Source organism: Pongo pygmaeus, chromosome 9 (assembly GCF_028885625.2).
Source record: "Pongo pygmaeus isolate AG05252 chromosome 9, NHGRI_mPonPyg2-v2.0_pri, whole genome shotgun sequence".
Lineage (NCBI taxonomy): Eukaryota > Metazoa > Chordata > Mammalia > Primates > Hominidae > Pongo > Pongo pygmaeus.
This window is the reverse complement of record NC_072382.2, coordinates 38,860,467-38,882,406: the sequence shown is the minus strand read 5'-3', so window position 1 is coordinate 38,882,406 and position 21,940 is coordinate 38,860,467.

The window sequence follows — 21,940 nt, the reverse complement described above, 5'->3', positions numbered from 1 at the left end:
GGAATTTCTAGTTCTAGATCCCTGATGAATGGCCACACTGACTTCCACAATGGTTGAACTAGTTTACAGTCCCACCAACAGTGTAAAAGTGTTCCTATTTCTCCACATCCTCTCCAGCACCTGTTTTTTCCTGACTTTTTAATGATTGCCATTCTAACTGGTGTGAGGTGGTATCTCATTGTGGTTTTGATTTGCATTTCTCTGATGGCCAGTGATGGTGAGCATTTTTTCATGTGTTTTTTGGCTGCACATATGTCTTCTTTTGAGAAGTGTCTGTTCATGTCCTTCGCCCACTTTTTGATGGGGTTGTTTTTTTCTTGTAAATTTGTTGGAGTTCATTGTAGATTCTGGATATTAGCCCTTTGTCAGATGAGTAGGTTGTGAAAATTTTCTCCCATTTTGTAGGTTGCCTGTTGACTCTGATGGTAGTTTCTTTTGCTGTGCAGAAGCTCTTGAGTTTAATTAGATCCCATTTGTCAATTTTGGCTTTTGTTGCCATTGCTTTTGGTGTTTTAGACATGACGTCCTTGCCCGTGCCTATGTCCTGAATGGTAATGCCTAGGTTTTCTTCTAGGGTTTTTATGGTTTTAGGTCTAACGTTTAAGTCTTTAATCCATCTTGAATTAATTTTTGTATAAGGTGTAAGGAAGGGATCCAGTTTCAGCTTTCTGCATATGGCTAGCCAGTTTTCCCAGCACCATTTATTAAATAGGGAATCCTTTCCCCATTGCTTGTTTTTCTCAGGTTTGTCAAAGATCAGATAGTTGTAGATATGTGGCGTTATTTCTGAGGGCTCTGTTCTGTTCCATTGGTCTATATCTCTGTTTTGGTACCAGTACCATGCTGTTTTGGTTACTGTAGCCTTGTAGTATAGTTTGAAGTCAGGTAATGTGATGCCTCCAGCTTTGTTCTTTTGGCTTAGAATTGACTTGGTGATGCGGGCTCTTTTTTGGTTCCATATGAACTTTCAAGTAGTTTTTTCCAATTCTGTGAAGAAAGTCATTGGTAGCTTGATGGGGATGGCATTGAATCTGTAAATTACCTTGGGAAGGATGGCCATTTTCACGATTTTGATTCTTCCTACCCATGAGCATGGAATGTTCTTCCATTTGTTTGTATCCTCTTTTATTTCATTGAGGAGTGGTTTGTAGTTCTCCTTGAAGAGGTCCTTCACATCCCTTGTAAGTTGGATTCCTAGGTATTTTATTCTCTTTGAAGCAATTGTGAATGGGAGTTCACTCATGATTTGGCCCTCTGTTTGTCTGTTATTGGTGTATACGAATGCTTGTGATTTTTGTACATTGATTTTGTATCCTGAGACTTTGCTGAAGTTGCTTATCAGCTTAAGGAGATTTTGGGCTGAGACAATGGGGTTTTCTAGACATACAATCATGTCATCTGCAAACAGGGACAATTTGACTTCCTCTTTTCCTAATTGAATACCCATTATTTCCTTCTCCTGCCTAATTGCCCTTGCCAGAACTTCCAACACTATGTTGAATAGGAGTGGTGAGAGAGGGCATCCCTGTCTTGTGCCAGTTTTCAAAGGGAATGCTTCCAGTTTTTGCCCATTCAGTATGATATTGACTGTGGGTTTGTCATAGATAGCTCTTATTATTTTGTGATACGTCCCATCAATACCTAATTTATTGAGAGTTTGTAGCATGAAGGGTTGTTGAATTTTGTCAAAGGTCTTTTCTGCATCTATTGAGATAATCATGTGGTTTTTGTCTTTGGTTCTGTTTATATGCTGGATTACATTTATTGATTTGCGTATATTGAACCAGCCTTGCATCCCAGGGATGAAGCCCACTTGATCATGGTGGATAAGCTTTTTGATGTGCTGCTGGATTCAGTTTGCCAGTATTCTATTGAGGATTTTTGCATCAATGTTCATCAGGGATATTGATCTAAAATTCTCTTTTTTGGTTGTGTCTCTGCCCGGCTTTGGTATCAGGATGATGCTGGCCTCATAAAATGAGTTAGGGAGGATTCCCTCTTTTTCTATTGATTGGAATAGTTTCAGAAGGAATGGTACCAGTTCCTCCTTGTACCTCTGGTAGAATTTGGGCAGCCATAAAACTCTTAAATGTTGGATAAATGAAGGCCTATTCTATGAATTTGACCAAATATTTGGTAAAGTTATTGACTATGATAACTTGAAGGCAGAAAAAGGGCCTATTGAGCATGTGGTTTCAGTTATTAATTGATGGGTGATTTTGCATCCCAGGACACATATGACAATGTCTGGAGATATTTTTGTTTGTCATGACTAAGGTGGGCTGGTGCTATAAGCACAGAGTGGGTAGAGGCCGAAGATGCTGACAAACATCCCACAATGCACAGGATAGATCCCTAAAATGTGTAATTATCTGATCTAATGTGTCAATGGTGTTGGGGTTGATAAGTTATATTCTGGGGGATACAGTTGGAAAAACTCAGAATAATCACAAATTGGTTTTCATTTCCACCTTTTACCAAGATGTTACTAGGAAAATAAAGCTAAATCCAGAAATAACTGGATAGTTGCCAGATAGTCAGAGAATACTGAAAATTTTTGACTTTTTAAAAAGTCCCACTTCAAGACCATGAACCGTAATAGATGAAATCTAAATAGGTTTTGAGTAACAGTGACTCATGTAGATAGAGCTCTGGAAGTACAGATTTGATTAAAGGTATGTGGCCTTCCCACCCAAGTCTATGATTTCTCTGGTCTCAAGATATCATCTATTAATGTGAAAGAGATTGCCTTGGAAGATAGAAAGCAAATACCTAAATTGGGATTGAGAATTTTGTCTAGGAAAGAACCTTGGGCATAGTCACTAGAACATGGAACTGATTAGTAACTAGATTAAAAGCCTATGAAGGAGCCCAACAAGTATTTGAGGGAAAGGTATTGTCAAAGACATTTTCTTTGTTAGAGCATTAGTATTGCCTCGATGAGTAATTACTTAGTGTGAAGGGTTTAAGAAAGTGTCTGTGGAAATTGCATTTAAACTGAGTCCTCAAAAATGGAATAATCAGCAAGGTAAAGGAGTAAAACATTGTGTAGTTCCTGAAGTTAGGAACTGAATGAGAGCCAATATATTTGAGATACAGTAAATTGAAAGGAGCCTAATGAGAGATAAGGATGTTAGGTAAGGACAAGAACACACAGGGCTTAAAGGTTATGTGTCCAGAATTGGTGGGTTCTTGGTCTCACTGACTTCAAGAATGAAGCCGTGGACCTTCGCGGTGAGTGTAACAGTTCTTAAAGGCAGCGTGTCCGGAGTTTGTTCCTTCTGATGTTCGGATGTGTTCAGAGTTTCTTCCTTCTGGTGGGTTCATGGTCTCGCTGGCTCAGGAGTGAAGCTGCAGACCTGCGTGGTGAATGTTATAGCTCTTAAGGCGGCTCTTCTGCAGTTGTTCATTCCTCCTGGTGGGTTCATGGTCTCACTGGCTTCAGGAGTGAAACTGCAGACCTTCGCTGTGAGTGATACAGCTCATAAAGGCAGGGTGGACCCAAAGAGTGAGCAGGAGCAAGATTTATTGCAGAGTGAAAGAACAAAGCTTCCACAGTGCGGAAGGGGACCCAAGTGGGTTGCCACTGCTGCCTCGGGCAGCCTGCTTTTATTCTCTTATCTGGCCCCACCCACATCCTGCTGATTGGTCCATTTTACAGAGAGCCAATTGGTCTGTTTTACAGAGAGCTGACTGGTCTGTTTTGACAGGGTGCTGAATGGTGCATTTACAATCACTGAGCTAGACACAAAAGTTCTCCAAGTCCCCACTAGATTAGCTAGATACAGAGTGCTGATTGGTGTATTTACAAACCCTGAGCTAGACGCAGAGTGCTGATTGGTGCATTTACAAACCTTGACCTAGAAACAGAGTGCCAATTGGTGTATTCACAATCCCTTAGCTAGACATAAAGTTTCTCCAAGTCACCACCAGATACCAGATCAGCTAGACACAGAGTGCTGTTTGGTGCATTTACAAACCTTGAGCTAGACACAGAGTGCTGATTGATGCATTTACAAACCTTGAGCTAGATACAGAGGGCCGATTGGTGTATTCACAATCCCTTAGCTAGACATAAAGATTCTCCAAGTCCCCACTAGATTCAGGAGCCCAGCTGGCTTCACCCAGTGGATCCCACACTGGGGCCGCAGGTGGAGCTGCCTGCGAGTCCCGCACCGTGGCCCCACACTCCTCAGCCCTTGGGTTGTGGATGGGACTGGGCGCTGTGGAGCAGGGGGCGGCATCCGTCAGGGAGGCTCAGGCCGTGTAGGAGCCCATGGTGGAGAGGTGGGGAGGCTCAGGCATGGCAGGCTGCAGGTCCCGAGCCCTGCCCCACAGGGAGGCAGCTAAGGCCCGGCGAGAAATCAAGCACAGTGCCGGTGGGCCTGCACTGCTGGGGGACCCCGCGCACTCCGCAGCTGCTGGCCCAGGTGCTAAGCCCCTCACTGCCTGGGGCCGCTCTGTGTGTGGGACCCGGCAAGCCCATGCCCATCTGGAACTCTAGCTGGCTCGCAAGCGCCGTGTGCAGCCCCGGTTCCCACCCACGCCTCTCCCTCCACACCTCCCGGCAAGCTGAGGGAGCCAGCTCCGGCCTCAACCAGCCCAGAGAGGGGCCCCCATAGCGCAGTGGCAGGCTGAAGGGCTCCCTGAGCATGGCCAGAGCAGACGCCAAGGCCAAGGAGGCGCCAAGAGTAAGTGAGGGGTGCGAGGGCTGCCAGCACACTGTCACCTCTCAGTTATAGAGAGAATTTTGGTAGCTTGTGTCTTTCTAGAAATTTCTTCATTTCATCTGGGTAACCTAATTTGTTGGCATACAATTGCTCATAGCATTTCTTTATAATTATTTTAATTTTTCTTTTAGCAGTTTGAATATGTCATCCCACTGCCTTTGGCCTTCATAGCTTCTGATGAGTAATCAGCTGTTAGCCTTACTGAGAGTCCCTGTTACATGAGTCACTTTTCTTATGCTATTTTCAAGCTTCTCTCTTTGTCTTTGACACAGGCCCAGAAAAAGGAAGAATTACATGAAGACACATGGAGACAATAACCTTTTGTAGCCAAGGGGAGAGGTTCAGAAGAAACAAAACCTGCTGATATCTTGATCTTGGGGTCTAACCTCCAGAACGGTGATAAAATAAATGTCTGTTATTTAAGCCATTAGGTCTGTGGTATTGGTGACAACAGTCTAAGCAGACTAATGCAAGCCCTGACACAGACTTTATGCAATTTAATTCTCTTTTCTCAGTCATGATTTTCTCCTTTGTAATAAGCTCTAATTATCAGTGATGAAAATTCAATGTTTAAATGTGTACATTATTGTTTAAAGACAAGCAAAGAAAACCAACACCCTTGTTTTTGTTTAATGGATCTACCTATTTTTAGGAAATGTTTAAGCAGATGCAGATTTTTTTTTAACAAAATAAAATACTATCCTTTTCTCAGCTCTTTTAAAAAATACATACCTATTTTCTGAGGAGACATTTTCACTTGGTTGAATGATGTTTAATCCAGCTTTGCAAATAGCTCGTCACCCAGAATATTGCTGATGGTTCGTGCAAATAGCAAAGAACACTTGATTTATTTTACTACTTTAGTTGGAAAACAAATTTAGTTAGTTACTTTACCTTTTGTTGTGTTGATTTGAACCATTATGCTTTGACTCATAGTTTTTCTTATAAGGCACATTGGGTAAAGAAAGTAGCACAGAGTTGAATCCCACCCAGCCCTGTTACTAAATGGCTTTGTTATCTTGGGTTAGCTAACTGGCTTTTCTGAGTTTGTTAGCTACTTTGTAATATGACATTAATTTTATCTCACTTGACCATTCATTTATAATTTAATAAATAAGTAGGCATTGAGTACCCCCTGCATGCCAGGCACAGTACTAGATGCTGGTGACTCCATGGACATCAAAACCAGCCACAGTCAGTATCCTTGTGGAGCATTAATACAGTGAGAGCATAGACATTTATCAAAGAACTATAAAAATAAATGCACAATTGCAACTTTGCTATCTCCTAGAGGAAAGAGGCATGGTGCTTTGAAAGCATATCATAGAGGGATTTGACTTAATCAAGGAGGTATTTGAAGGCCTCCCCAAGGAATTGATAATTGAACGAAGATCTGACAAAAGAAGTAGGTGCTAACTAGGACTGAGAGGATTGAAAACAAGGCAACAGATAGGAAATATGCTACCATTTTCTTACTAACATTACTGTTTTTTAATAGAGACTTTCTTAGCATTTTTATCTCATCAGTGAAGTGACACTTTGTCTTATGATAATTCCAGGTCTGGCATTATTTCATAATTCCTTGTCTGGAATAAATCTTTTCAAACTTGAAGTTGATATACCCACAAAAATTCTGACTCTCAAAGTAATTGCCAACTGTGGCATCCATGGGAAGAATTTGTAAAAAAATGACTCAGTGTAAATCATGATTATTTTACATTTTTCTTAATTTTGTACCTATTTTCCATTCTCTGCCTATATTATATAATAACTTTTATATCAACTATATTTCCCATGTTAAACCTGAATTGTGAAATTCTTTCTGCATCTTTTCTCATGTATTGGAAAGAAAGTTAATTCTTTTCAGCTTAATCTTACCCAGTACAAAGCCCTTGTAATAATGTACTTTATTTTTGAAGGCTTCTGACCAGTAAACTGCATACTTCAAAAAGTGACTATCTAAGCCCAATAGGCACCACTCAGCAACAAACCAGCCGATTCCCTAATACTAAGCAATTATGTAAGGACTGTCCAAACATAATAAAACAGCATTTCTCCCTCAGGGGAAGACTTAAAGGAATAGTCACCTCTTCCTACTCCTTTCATATAACATTGCTGCTTTCCCATCTGAACCAAAACTAAGTCAGCATGATTGGTTAAGCTCTTCTTACTGAGAACAAACTGAACCCAGATGTGAATTGCGGAAGGCAGGCCAATTTTGCTTTTGGTCTTTGCAGTGCCAACGGTCCAATTTTTTCAAAGCTTTACAGTACCTGGCACTTTGGGCCATGTTGTAAAGCTCAGGCTTATGAACGTTTATTAGTCATTCTCTGATAATTACTTTGCCACTATTTTCCAAATGGACAAAAACCTTATTTTTTCCTTATTTGTGGTATGTGTGTTTGTATTACATAGATACTAAATATTGAAAGCTAGATTTCAGATCATTCTATGTTGGCTTAACTGAGCACTCTTTAAAATAGAGGAAATGCTGAGACTTTTAATTGGTGAACCATTCTGAAGCAGAAATATTGTAATGCATCTTTTAATCTGTCTAATTTTGAAATGTATGAACAAAAATGCCCCTGTAGAGAAACAAAATGGCATGAGGCAAATGTTTGACATGTAATAGTAATTAACTGGGATGAGGTAGAATCCTTACCTCAGGTGTAATGGCTTAAATTTAGCAATTTCTAGGGTCAATGAATGGAGTGGGTTCATAATCCTAAAATGTTCAGGAAGGATGAAGACATAGGTGGAAATCTGCTTATGTTGAGAAGAGAAAGATTTTAAGATCAATAAACAGCACTAGTTGAAACCACTAATGAGGTATACAACATGTCTCAGAAATCACAAGTTTATTTTGCTTTTGTGAGAAGTCAGAATAACTTGTGGCTGAGGCTGTCAACACACTAGACCGCAGCCTTGTGGCAGTCTCTGGTTTTTCTAGTGCTTAAGAAGTGTCAAGTTCCAAGAGAAGGGCAGAAGCTCTGTCATCTGAAGCATGAAGTTCATCAGCTTCATACTCGAAAACAACTTGAGATGTATCATTTTAAAGCACAAAGGATGTAACTTTATGAAAATCAATTTCTTGTTATTCTTCCACACTCTCCATACACCCACTTTTTAAAGAAAAATATGCCCTTTTGCAAAGCTGGTACTTGAAAATGTGGAATGCAGAAATTCACCCTGATCTCTCCCTTTTCCCCCCACTTCTTTCGTGAATTGAGGAATACACTTGTCCGGATTATTTTGGTGTATATAGCAGGGGGTGGGGGAGTAGGAATATGGGAGGAGTGGAAATAAAATGAAATAAAAAATTGATTTGTATTGCTCTGTTTGGCGTTTAGTGAAGACTTGATTAGTCCTGGGGATTCTTTCATTTCTCCAACTCCTCAAATTGCCATAATCCTTAGCTCTATACTTGGAGCAATATGAGTGCCCTCTGGTGGACAAAATGTCATTTAAATTTTTGTGTATATTGACTGAACATGGGTAAGTATGGAGAAAATAAGTCTTATGTTTCAAATGTCCTCGTTGAACTTCTGAAATCCATAAAAAATTAGTTTCTGATGTTCAAGGGTTGTGACAGCAGAAAATAGTTCCATAAAATATGGGGATAAAAGGCAAGCTGGGGTGGGTACTCCTGGTCCTATTTGCTACCAAAGTAGTGTCTTGGAACTATACATAATTGGGAAGCTGAAGAGGAACTCAAATGTCTAAGGGGAAGGCCAATAACTCTACTTCTTGGCCATCTATGCAAAGATTAGAAATGCTCTCATTAAGAAGGAGACATTAATGAAACAACATAAGCACAGGCAAAGTCTCTAAAGATCTATGTCTGTTGGCATTTGGTGGTTAAAATTCTTTAAAAGAGAGAGAGAGAGAGAAACCACAAAGGTTGTATAACCTATTACGTGCCAAAATAATGCAAAAGACATAAAACAATGCAGGCCTTTGCAGTAAAGGCTTATAAAGCATGTTTTCCCATTTATTCAGACTCTATCTTCTCTGTTGGAGAATAACACATTAAAGGCTGAATGCAGACTATCTGGTTATTTTAAATCTCCTTCAATTTTTGACTTACTAAAAGGATAGCAATCTGACTTAAATTACCAAATTGGCAAAGCTCTAGAATTATGGGCAGCAGTGTGCTGACAAATGTATAACAACTGTTTCCAAAAAAGAAAGCCCTGCTTGGTAATATCTGCCAATTTCCATGGTGTAAATAATATCATCATGGTTGATTCAAAGCTACCAACATAACATCACTGAACATATCATTCTAAAGACATGCACACAATGTCTTTAGTTTCAGAAACTGCTACAGGGCAGCTCTAGAATGCCACTAAATAAGAGATTTAGAATTTTTTTTTCTGTAACTTTCATAGTTTGGACCATGCAGATATATTATTTTTGTAATAATGAAAGAAAAACTCAAAAGTTATTTTAAAAATAGGCCCCAACTGAAGAAATTATTTCTAACAAAAATTGTTTAATACAGTCTACAATGTTTCAAAACTTAATATGTCTCTCTTAAAAACTCTGTAACGTAGATAAAATAGATATCTGTACTACTTCTTGACAGGGAAGGAATATGAAGTCTAAAGGGGTTTAAGCAACTTATAGAACTAGTCCTATAATTCTAGGTTTTTTTTAGCTGTTTATTTATTTCCCTGTTTTACATACTAAATGGCAAATTCACAACTGAAATTGCTGCTTTCTAACTGCATTTGTACTTTTCATTCAACTGTGGTGTTTGCTTTAAGCAGAAAAGGATTATCTGAAGCTATCTCTTCAAGAAACTTCTGATTTTATAAAGCAATTGATTACTATATAATCTGATGCTATCACTGCTATACTCTAAAATGATGACAAAAACCACCAACCATCCCAGCTCCCATGGACCTAGAAAACAAGAGGAGGGTCTGATTATATTTTCTACACTATCTTTTCCTTTGTATCATGCTTTTTTTTGTTCAATCAATGTTGATAAAATCCTTGATAGCTCTAATTTCTGCCAATCATCCTCATATCCTTGAACTTAAGGAACTCACATGCCTAGGTTTAGTATCTTCAAGACCACCCCAAACCACTGAGCCATGTGAAAATCAGAAGTTTAGGACAGTGGAAGGAGAACAGATTTGTGAATCAGGAATATCTTTATTTGAATATTGCTTCAGATACTTTCTGCGTGACTTTCAGCAAGTCACTGAATCTCTCTGATCCTTTTTCCTTTTCTGAAAATAATAATGCCTACCTCACAGTAAAGTTGAGTACACTAAGTTAGATGGTATTGATTAAATGCTTATTAAAATACATGACATATTGTGAACACTTGAAAAATGGCAGTAGTGGTAGTAATATTTTACAATTAATTGTTATTAAATTAAAATTTAGTAATAATTGAAATGCTTAGCTTCCTTCCAGTATTGCATAATATTAGTTTCCAGGTAAACAGATAATCAAATAACAAATAGCAATAGACACAGAGAATCCTGCATATCTTTTTAACCCCCAAAAACCAATTTACATCAAGAGCAATCTAAGTGGTTTTATATTGTGTCTATGTATATTAGCATTCATTTACCTATTTCCATGGCTATCTTATCTTTCTTTCATAGATGAAAATTCCACATTAGGTAAACGCAGCACTGCCTCCATGGAGATGAAGCTCTTTTAGAAAAACGTTAATTTTTCTAAAACTATATTATTGCATGTCTTTCTCTGTCTAACTACCTACCATCATCATCAGCATCAGCTATGTAATCTATATCCATCCATTTGTTGGATGAAACCATCTCCATGATGTCTGTACTTTCAGGGACTTATATTTTTGAATTACTGATTAACTCAAACTAATTGATTAAACCCTTGGATTTTGGTGGATCACTTTTTGTTCCCTATGTTGATGAGATCAGCAACCAGTCTTGATTAAGGTGTATATTTTAAGAAATGAATACCAAGAAAGCAAAGCAAGTGAACATTTTTATTCCATAGCTATACCAGGGATTGTGATTTTTCCCTGAATTTGGAAATTTCCTATTTGTGTGTGTATGCATGGTGTGAGTACACATGTATGTCTGTGGGTATAAATATGTTTAAAAAATAAAATTTGTATTTATTGCTTCATAAAAGCTTTTGTTTTAATCTAATAATACGTAAAGATCATTTCTTCCTGCCTTTCAATATTCCTCCTTGATTTCATTCTTAGTGATGGTATACCAGTGTCTGGTGGGGAGAGACCATGATTTATTTGACTAATTAACTTGTGTTGAACATTCACAGTATTTCCCATTTTTACTATTTAAACACGATGAGATGTATATCCTTGTTCTTGATTATGAATTGGTGTTTGGTTTTAAATTTATGACTTAGAGGTGGAAGTATTCAAGGCTGCTCTAATCTCCTTATGTCTTCTCTCAGGCACAGGACTCAGATCTTACAGCTATGCTGCTGTTGAATTTGGTGATCTTAAAAGGTTGCTTGGCACGTCCTTTCCCAAAGAGCCAACAGCAAGAAAGGTAAGGGAATAAGTGTTGCTTTGACAGCTGGCTCCTTTGTTGTAACCAGAGTATATCTTACAGGGAGAAACAATACCACAAAATAGGGTTTACTTTATTCCTTGGTGGTTATTTTCCTGTCAGCATCCTTGGAGAAATCTACTTCTTTTCCTGTCTAAGTGATGGGGTCCCCTGCAGGAAACAAAACTGCTCACATGGAGGAGAAGTACATAGTCAAGGCAGCCTCACCAGGAACCAAAAACCCAAACCAGGAACTAGAAAGCAAAACCCTTCTTCCCACAATGCCCCTCCAATGCCTTCTACTGACAAAGCTTAACAATGGCAAGCAAAGGAAACATTTAAAAGGCCTAGATACATGTTTGCAGAACAGGCAATGATGAATTTAGAGCTGAGGCAATAAATAGATACCTAGAACAATCACTTACAATGTATACACTGTGCACACAATAAAAGCATTCCAAGTATAAAATTCTAATACATTTTTTCTCAAGTGTCTTCATAAAAACCCCTTTAAGGAGACATTCAGGGATGTAATATTGTGATGTAAATAACACTGTCTTCAACAAAATCCATGTAGAAAAGATGACTGTATTGTATTTATGTATATGTGTGTGTAGGTATATATATATATATGTATATATTTCTTATAGTACCTTTCTCAATATGCTCATACCAGTCTATGTACAATGAAATTATTCAATGCAAGTCTTATTCACATAATGTTTCAACTAAAGAATCTTAATTGATTATTGCCTGAGGTAGACATTATCTAAGTCTCATTGAATTTTACCAATCATGTGATCAACAAGCTTGGTGTCTGTCAACATGGATTGTGGCTTCACAGTTAACTGTATTTCTAGTATCAAACAATAGAGCAACATAATGGAGCACAAAACAGGAGTAGTCAGAAGCACAAAACCATTAAAAGAAATATAGCCATCATGGACAAAAAAACTTTTAGGAAAAGCTTAAAAGTCCCTCAGTTCTGAGCTGTCAGAGTCTACCAGTATTAAAAGGGACATCACAAAATGAGTGGCAAGTTTTCCACTTGTCCTTTATGGCAGAGCAAGAAAACTTTATATTAAATGGACAAATAGTAAATACTTTTGCCTACTCAACTCTGCTGTTACAGCTCAAAGGCAGCCACAGACAACGTGTAAACAAGTGAGTATACCTGTGCTACAGGAAACCTTAATTAATTTGCTACAGGTTGTTGAGTCCTGCTTTTTGGGTAAAAGATACTGTACAACTGTGTTAGTCTTCTTGTAGGGGGGCAGGTCTCATCTTTTCCTTGCCAATGTAGGAGCATGCTAACTTGTTCATTGATTTTGAACAGAGGTTAGCATACTTTTTCAGTAGAGGGTCAGGTACTAATGTTTTATCACTTGTGAGCCTCCTATTGTCTCTGTCACTTTTTCTTTTTCTTTTCCTTCTCCTCCATCTTCTTCCTTACAACTCTTTAAAAATATAAAGTACTTTCTCAGCTTTCAGACCTTGTAAGACAAGCCATGGTCTATAGTTCTGTAACCTCTGATCTAAAAGAGTAGTTTCAAAACTTTTTTTTGTGTTAAGTACTAGAGATTTGGGTGGCACACTTCAAGGGGCTAAATTGAACCTACAGTTTTTTGGTTTCTCCTCAGCATAGTGTGGCTATCTGAGCAGAATTTGTTTACTGCCCTGAACTTACTCTCTTACATATTTACAATACAAGGCTTTCTCATGCTCCAATAAACACCAAATCTTTCTTTGGTCCCAGCTTGACAATATATATCTTTTTTCTTTTATTCCTTGCAAATGATATGCCATCCTATAGTACATTGTGTGGCCCAATTAGCTTAGCATTTTGTCATAGACGTTGCCTTAAAAGTATTTATTATCTGTTTAAAAAAAAACCTTTTTGTGTATTGAAAAAGTTTGGTAGCATGACTTTGAACAATCTGCAGTATATACCTTTTTTCCCCATTAGGGTGTGGCAGTATTTGAACTACGTGAGCTACTTACACATGTTGCCTTTACTGTCTGTGTCTTTGGGAAGTTGCACCAGGATAAATTGTTATTTCCAGGCAATGTTTAACAGAGCGTAGAAAGGAAAAGTTCTGGAAGTTGTTTCTATGCCCATGTAACTACATTAGTGTGGGAAGAGCTGATAAGAAAGAGGATTGAGGGCTATTTAGAGGCTCTTGTGATACCAGACTCAAACCATATTCTCCTTAGAGGTACGGAATTCTTTTTTCTTCTGTCAGACTGAGTGTTAAGAGGCAAATGAAAACTAAACAAGATCCTGTCATTATGATGTTAGCTGGTTATTTTGCTCGTTAGTTGATGCAGTCTCTTCCTAGTCTCGATGGTCTTTACATTTCGGTATGATTTTGCAGTGGCTGGTACCGGTTGTGCCTTTCCATGTTTAGCGCTTCCTTCAGGAGCTCTTTTAGGGCAGGCCTGGTGGTGACAAAATCTCTCAGCATTTGCTTGTCTGTAAAGTATTTTATTTCTCCTTCACTTATGAAGCTTAGTTTGGCAGGATATGAAATTCTGGGTTGAAAATTCTTTTCTTTAAGAATGTTGAATATTGGCCCCCACTCTCTTCTGGCTTGTAGGGTTTCTGCCGAGAGATCCGCTGTTAGTCTGATGGGCTTCCCTTTGATGGTAACCCGACCTTTCTCTCTGGCTGCCCTTAACATTTTTTCCTTCATTTCAACTTTGGTGAATCTGACAATTATGTGTCTTGGAGTTGCTCTTCTCAAGGAGTATCTTTGTGGCGTTCTCTGTATTTCCTGAATCTGAATGTTGGCCTGCCTTGCTACATTGGGGAAGTTCTCCTGGATAATATCCTGCAGAATGTTTTCCAACTTGTTTCCATTCTCCCCGTCACTTTCAGGTACACCAATCAGACGTAGATTTGGTCTTTTCACATAGTCCCACATTTCTTGGAGGTTTTGCTCGTTTCTTTTTATTCTTTTTTCTCTAAACTTCCCTTCTCGCTTCATTTCATTCATTTCATCTTCCAGGGCTGATACCCTTTCTTCCATTTGATCGCATCGGCTCCTGAGGCTTCTGCATTCTTCACGTAGTTCTCGAGCCTTGGTTTTCAGCTCCATCAGCTCCTTTAAGCACTTCGACAAAATTCAACAACCCTTCATGCTAAAAACTCTCAGTAAATTAGGTATTGATGGGTCGTATCTCAAAATAATAAGAGCTATTTATGACAAACCCACAGCCAATATCATACTGAATGGGCAAAAACTGGAAGCATTCCCTTTGAAAACTGGCACAAGACAGGGATGCCCTCTCTCACCACTTCTATTCAACATAGTGTTGGAAGTTCTGGCCAGGGCAATTAGGCAAGAGAAGGAAATCAAGGGTATTCAATTAGGAAAAGAGGAAGTCAAATTGTCCCTGTTTGCAGATGACATGATAGTATATCTAGAAAACCCCATTGTCTCAGCCCAAAATCTCCTTAAGCTGATAAGCAACTTCAGCAAAGTCTCAGGATACAAAATCAATGTACAAAAATCACAAGCATTCTTATACACCAATAACAGACAAACAGAGAGCCAAATCATGAGTGAACTCCCATTCACAATTGCTTCAAAGAGAATAAAATACCTAGGAATCCAACTTACAAGGGATGTGAAGGACCTCTTCAAGGAGAACTACAAACCACTGCTCAAGGAAATAAAAGAGGATACAAACAAACGGAAGAACATTCCATGCTCATGGGTAGGAAGAATCAATATCATGAAAATGGCCATCCTTCCCAAGGTAATTTACAGATTCAATGCCATCCCCATCAAGTTACCAATGACTTTCTTCACAGAATTGGAAAAAACTACTTTAAGGTTTATATGGAACCAAAAAAGAGCCCGCATCGCCAAGTCAATCCTAAGCCAAAAGAACAAAGCTGGAGGCATCACACTACCTGACTTCAAACTATACTACAAGGCTACAGTAACCAAAACAGCATGGTACTGGTACCAAAACAGAGATATAGATCAATGGAACAGAACAGAGCCGTCAGAAATAATGCCACATATCTACAACTATCTGATCTTTGACAAACCTGACAAAAACAAGCAATGGGGAAAGGATTCCCTATTTAATAAATGGTGCTGGGAAAACTGGCTAGCCATATGTAAAAAGCTGAAACTGGATCCCTTCCTTACACCTTATACAAAAATCAATTCAAGATGGATTAAAGACTTAAATGTTAGACCTAAAACCATAAAAACCCTAGAAGAAAACCTAGGCAATACCATTCAGGACATAGGCATGGGCAAGGACTTCATGTCTAAAACACCAAAAGCAATGGCAACAAAAGCCAAAATTGACAAATGGGATCTAATTAAACTAAAGAGCTTCTGCACAGCAAAGGAAACTACCATCAGAGTGAACAGGCAACCTACAAAATGGGAGAAAATTTTCACAACCTGCTCATCTGACAAAGGGCTAATATCCAGAATCTACAATGAACTCCAACAAATTTACAAGAAAAAAACAAACAACCCCATCAAAAAGTGGGCGAAGGACATGAACAGACACTTCTCAAAAGAAGACATTTATGCAGCCAAAAAACACATGAAAAAATGCTCACCATCACTGGCCATCAGAGAAATGCAAATCAAAACCACAATGAGATACCATCTCACACCAGTTAGAATGGCAATCATTAAAAAGTCAGGAAACAACAGGTGCCGGAGAGGATGTGGAGAAATAGGAACACTTTTACACTGTTGTTGGGAGTGTAAACTAGTTCAATCCTTGTGGAAGTCAGTGTGGCGATTCCTCAGGGATCTAGATCTAGAAATTCCATTTGACCCAGCCATCCCATTACTGGGTATATACCCAAAGGACTATAAATCATGCTGCTATAAAGACACGTGCACACGTATGTTTATTGCGGCATTATTCACAATAGCAAAGACTTGGAACCAACCCAAATGTCCTACAATGATAGACTGGATTAAGAAAATGTGGCACATATACACCATGGAATACTATGCAGCCATAAAAAATGATGAGTTCACGTCCTTTGTAGGGACATGGATGAAATTGGAAATCATCATTCTCAGTAAACTATCGCAAGAACAAAAAACCAAACACCGCATATTCTCACTCATAGGTGGGAATTGAACAATGAGAACACATGGACACAGGAAGGGGAACATCACACTTCGGGGACTGTTGTGGGGTGGGGGTAGGGGGGAGGGATAGCATTGGGAGATATACCTAATGCTAGATGACGAGTTGGTGGGTGCAGCGCACCAGCATGGCACATGTATACATATGTAACTTACCTGCACATTGCGCACATGTACCATAGAGCCTAAAGTATAATAATAATAATAATAATAATAATAATAATAATAATAATAAAAAGAAAAAAAAAGAAAACTAAACGAGAATTCACAAGTTAAGAATTTCTATTATCACTTGACTTCTTACTGTCAGTGCACACTTGGAACAACTCACCATCTCCCTCTATAAATTTCTTCATATATGAAATTGAAATTAAAATCCTCTACTTTATTATGATGATTAAATAAGATAATGTGTACATAGCAAAACACTATTTGTACAAAAACTAATGAAACTCCCATCCTGTGCCAGGCATTTTTGTGACACTCCTCTCCCATATAAAAAACATGTATTGCCCAAAGTCTCATTTCCTTAAGATTCTGATGGAGCCAAGGTCATATCTAGTAATTTATTGTGGAGAATGTACATATGTGGTATATGTGTGAGATGTTAAATATTAACATGTCTGAAACTATCTCTCTCAAATCATATATTTTCACTTGAAAGGAGACCTAGAAGTTTTTGTTAATAAACACCTGTTGAACAGAATTGATTATGTTCAGTACATGGAACACTATCATCAATCATTGGATGGCATTTCTTTTGAGACAGATTCTTCCATGTATTTATTTGGATATACAGTAATGCCCTGTTATCTGAAGCAGATACCTTCAAAGACCCCCAGTGGATGCTGGAAACCATGGATAGTACCAAGCTATACTATGTATAGTGTTTTTCTGTTGTAGTAACCAGATGACTACTCAATGACCAATGAGTGGGTAGCCCATACAACGTGGATATGCTGGAAAAAGGGATGATTCGTGTTCAGGTGAGACAATGCAATATTTCATCATGCTACTCAGAGTGGCACACAATTTAAAACTTATTAATTGTTTATTTCTGGAATTTTCCATTTAATATTTTCAGTTCCTGGTTGACTGTGGGTAACTGAGACTGAAGGGAATAAAACCATTGATAAAGGGGGACTACTGTATATTTGTCTTTGAAAAATATATCTTACCTTGTGAATGAATTTTTTAAACACAAAAATTGTATTGTTATAAATTTAATTCTGATTATTTCTTTCTTATATTTGAACTTAGATATATTTTTGCTTATATGTTAAAATGTATCATCATTTCTATGGGACATATGAAATAACAGATGAGTACATCACATGTTATTCATTTGTTCCCCTTTGTGTTAGACACATGGTATAACTTGAACTCTATTACTATAGACAATGCTGCAGTGATTATCCACTGAGGTAGACTATCACTGTTCATCAATATTAATTGGCTCTTCTTGGGGAGGACAATATTTTTCTGCTATGTTGGACTTAGACTTAGTCACATAAGTTATTTTGCTTGATTAAAAGTGAACAGAAGTGACACATGTCACTTCTAGGTGGAGGCATGTGTAGCACGTACTTTGTTTTTGCATCTGCCGATGGCTTTTCACCTGGAACCAACAATGTTCCAGATAATTCCTGTTCTGTTAGCCTAGGTCCTGAGTTCAAGGTGATTCCTATGATCAAAGCCACCCTGTCACACAGTGTTGTGCAAATAGTATACATGAGAAATAAACCTTTGCTAATAGAAGTCAATAAGATTTGGGAAGTGCTTGTTACTGCAGCAAATCCTATCCTGTTGTGAATAGAAACTGATGTCATGATTAGACGAGACCTTTAAGTTCCTCCATCTGAGGGAGATTGGAAGGTATTTTGTTTGTAGAAAGAAGAATGAACCCAGTATTTGTGACCATGGTTCACAAAGGTGAATGATGATGGTCATTAGGACTGTTCAAAAATGTCAGTTTCCTAACTCTAAATATAGGATAGGACCATATTTGCTATCCCATTTGGACATGATCTTTTGTGAAACTTTGTGCAAATTTCTTTGGCTTATATACTCAGGAACTGGAATGCTAGACTGTACACATTGTTCTTCATAGTGGATATACCAGTTCACCCTCCCTGTAGCAGATCAGTAATTCTTCTGATTTGCGACATTCTCAGCAACACTTTATATATACATCGTTCCAAATTTTTTCAATCTTGTGGGTATAAATTGGTACATAATTATTGCTTTATTCAGGATTCTTCTGAGTGCTATACAGACTGAATACCTGTTCACTTATCTTAACTCTGAATCACATACAAACTGTGCAAGTTTAAATTTTGACCATTTAAGCATTGTGTTTTTTGTCCTCTTTTTTTTGGTGGGTTTGATGGAGTTCGTTGTATACTTCGGATGTTAAATTCTTGTCAGATTTTGATATTGCAAGTATCTTGTCACAGTCTGCCACTCATCTGTTAACTTTGACAATGATGTTCATTAAACAGATATCTTTAATTTTTATGAAAATTCATTAATTTTTCTGCTCATGGGTTTTGATTTTTGAGTCTTTTTAAAGAAACTTTTTCTTATCGTCAAAGTAACAAAAATAATTTTCTACCTCAGTTTTTATCATTTTATAATTTTTCCATTACCATTTAGGCATTTAATCCATTTGGAATTGAATTTTGATGCATAATACGAAGTGGGAAATATAACATTTTTTATTGACATCATTATCTAAATAATTCATGCATCAGTCAGTGATCTTTGATGCCATCTCTACCATAGGGTAGGGTCTCACACAAATGAATCTGTTTCTAAGTTTTCTACCATGTTTCATTCATCTACTTGTTGGTTCTATATCACAACCACACTGTTGATTACTGTGTTTTATTGATTATTGTTTTATTAATGGATGTTTATTTTTTATTAAAAAATTTTAGGGTAAACTTGTTGAAGTCCTCAGTGTTGTTTAGATTGGAACTACATTAAATTTATGTAGTCATTTGGTTTAAAGTTAACAAGTTTACAGTGCTGTTATCTCCTCCAAGAATGAAGTATATTTCTTTGTTTATTCAAGCTTTATGGGGAGAGAGATGAGTCATTTTAAAACATTTAAAATTTTTCTCCATAAAGGTCTTGGTCACTTCTATTAGATTAATTCCTACATGTGTTTGTTTTTTCATTGCCATGTTATTTACTGGTTATCACTGATAAGACAGATGCTACTCATTTTGGGGAACTAATCTTGTCTCTGGCTACTTTGGTCAAATCTTATGAATTCTAATGGTTTACTATGGATTGTCTTATTGTCTCCCTGCCCCTCATGGAAACGTACTATTTGTTCTGTTTTTTTCAAATAGATTGGGCGCGGTGGCTCATGTGGTTGGGCATGGTGGCTTGCACCTGTAATACCAGCACTTTGGGAGACAGAGGCAGGTGGATCACTTGAGGCCAGGAGTTCGAGACCAGCCTGGCCAACATGGTGGAAACCCTGTCTCTACTAAAAATACAAAAATTAGCTGCCAAGCATGGTGGTGCATGCCTGTAATCCCAGCTACATGGGAGGCTAAGGCAGGAGAATCATTTGAACAGGGGAGGCAGAGGTTGCAGTGAGCCGAGATGGTGCCACTGCACTCCAGCCTGGGCGACAGAGTGAAGCCCTGGCTCAAAAACATAAGTAAGTAAAAATAAACATAAATAAAAAATAAAAAATAGTAACAACATTGTGTCTTCCTTTCCAATATGTTTATCTTTCTCTCTCTCTTTCTCCTTCCATCTCTATCTCTGTTTCTCTCCTTCTCTCTCTCTCTTTCTTTCTCTCTCTCTCTCTCCCTCCCTCCCTCGCTCCCTCCCTGTCATCTTATTGTGTTGGTCAGGACCTCTGGTATCATGTCAAACAACTGAAATGATAGCACACATCTTTTTCTTCTTCCTAACTTTAAAAAATATACATTTAAGAATTTATCATTATGGTTTTGCCCTAGGTTCTTGGTAGGCTATTATTATCCTTATTATTGTTTAAATCAAATTAATAGTTTCTTTCTATTTCTTGTTTCTACGAATTTTAAAAAAAAGTATTAATTTTATCAAGCACTTTTTCTGCATCTCTTAAAGTGACCATATGAACTGTCTTCTGTAGTGCTAATGTAGTAAATTACATTGTTTGTTTGATACTGAGCCATCCAGGAGTTTCTAAAATAAATCTTGTCATAATTTTTTAAGTATGCTATTAAATTTGGTTAGTTTTCCCAGAGTTTTTTTTGTATCTATTATATAAGTAAAATTGGCTTACATTTTTGTCCTTATTATGAACTTCTCTGGTTTTAATATAGAGGTGAAACTGGCTTTTAAAATGAGTTAGCTAACTTTTATTGCTTTTACATTTTCTGGAACAACATATGGTGGTTATCTGTTTTTATATTGTTTATTACACTCACCCCATGCAACTATCCAGGCCTAAAATGTCTTAGGTGGTAGTGGGAGGGTTGGTAGAGAAGGAAGTTTTTACTATCTTTTTTTTAATGATTTGGCATATTCATGGGTTCTATTTCTTTTTATGCTTATTTTGACTTTTTGTATGTTTTTCAAGAAATTTATTAATTTCATCCAGATTTTTAAAAATATAATTCAATATGGTTGTTGAGTGGTTTATAGTTTTTTCATAATGCTAAGAAAATCTCTGTTATTTTTATATTTATTTCCTCTTTCTCAATTGCTTATTTATGTTCTTCAGAAGCTCTGCAAGATCCTTCTCACTGCACTAGTTCTTGATTGGGGATATTTGTTATGCTATGATATAATCTGACCCTCCCCAGCTGTGCTTTCTGAAATACACCCCACAGCTTCTTGCTGGAGGACACTTTAACTTGGCAGGTAGGCCTTATGAGTAAAATGATTCACACTCAGCTACTTTCCATACTGTTCACTTGATTTATGGGACAGTCATACATGTCTATTATACAGCCTTATTCACTTACTGTTACCCCCTATCATTACCACAGACTATCTCTTTCAACATCCTGGTTGTTTTCTTTCTGTCATATTTCTTGTTTCCCAATTAATGTATTCAGAGCTATACATTTTCTTCTATGTACTGCTCTAGCTACATTTCACAGATTTTTGCATATAGTGCTTTCATTGAGTTCTGCTCAAATTGTTTTAAAATTTCTGTCATGATTTTTCCTTTACTAAAGAATAAGTTAGTGATATTTATCTTTTATATAAAAATCATTTGTTATTAATTTTCAATTTTATTACATCCTGGTAATTCACAGAAATATGATCTGTGTGATGTTGGTTCTAGCCATCATAACAGAGTGATTGACTCTAACATATACATTTCAGGCACCATAGCAGGGGACAAGGAGAAAGAGATCTCAGGGGATATCTGCATATGCTGCTGACTCTATTGCCCATAATGGAAGGGCGTAATTAATTAGAAAGCTAGAAATCAAACTTTCTCCATGTGGAAGGTTAGGAAATCTGAGGCTTACAAGAGCAGCAGGACTAGAGAATAGGAAATGAAATGTTCATCACAATAGTCCTCTCA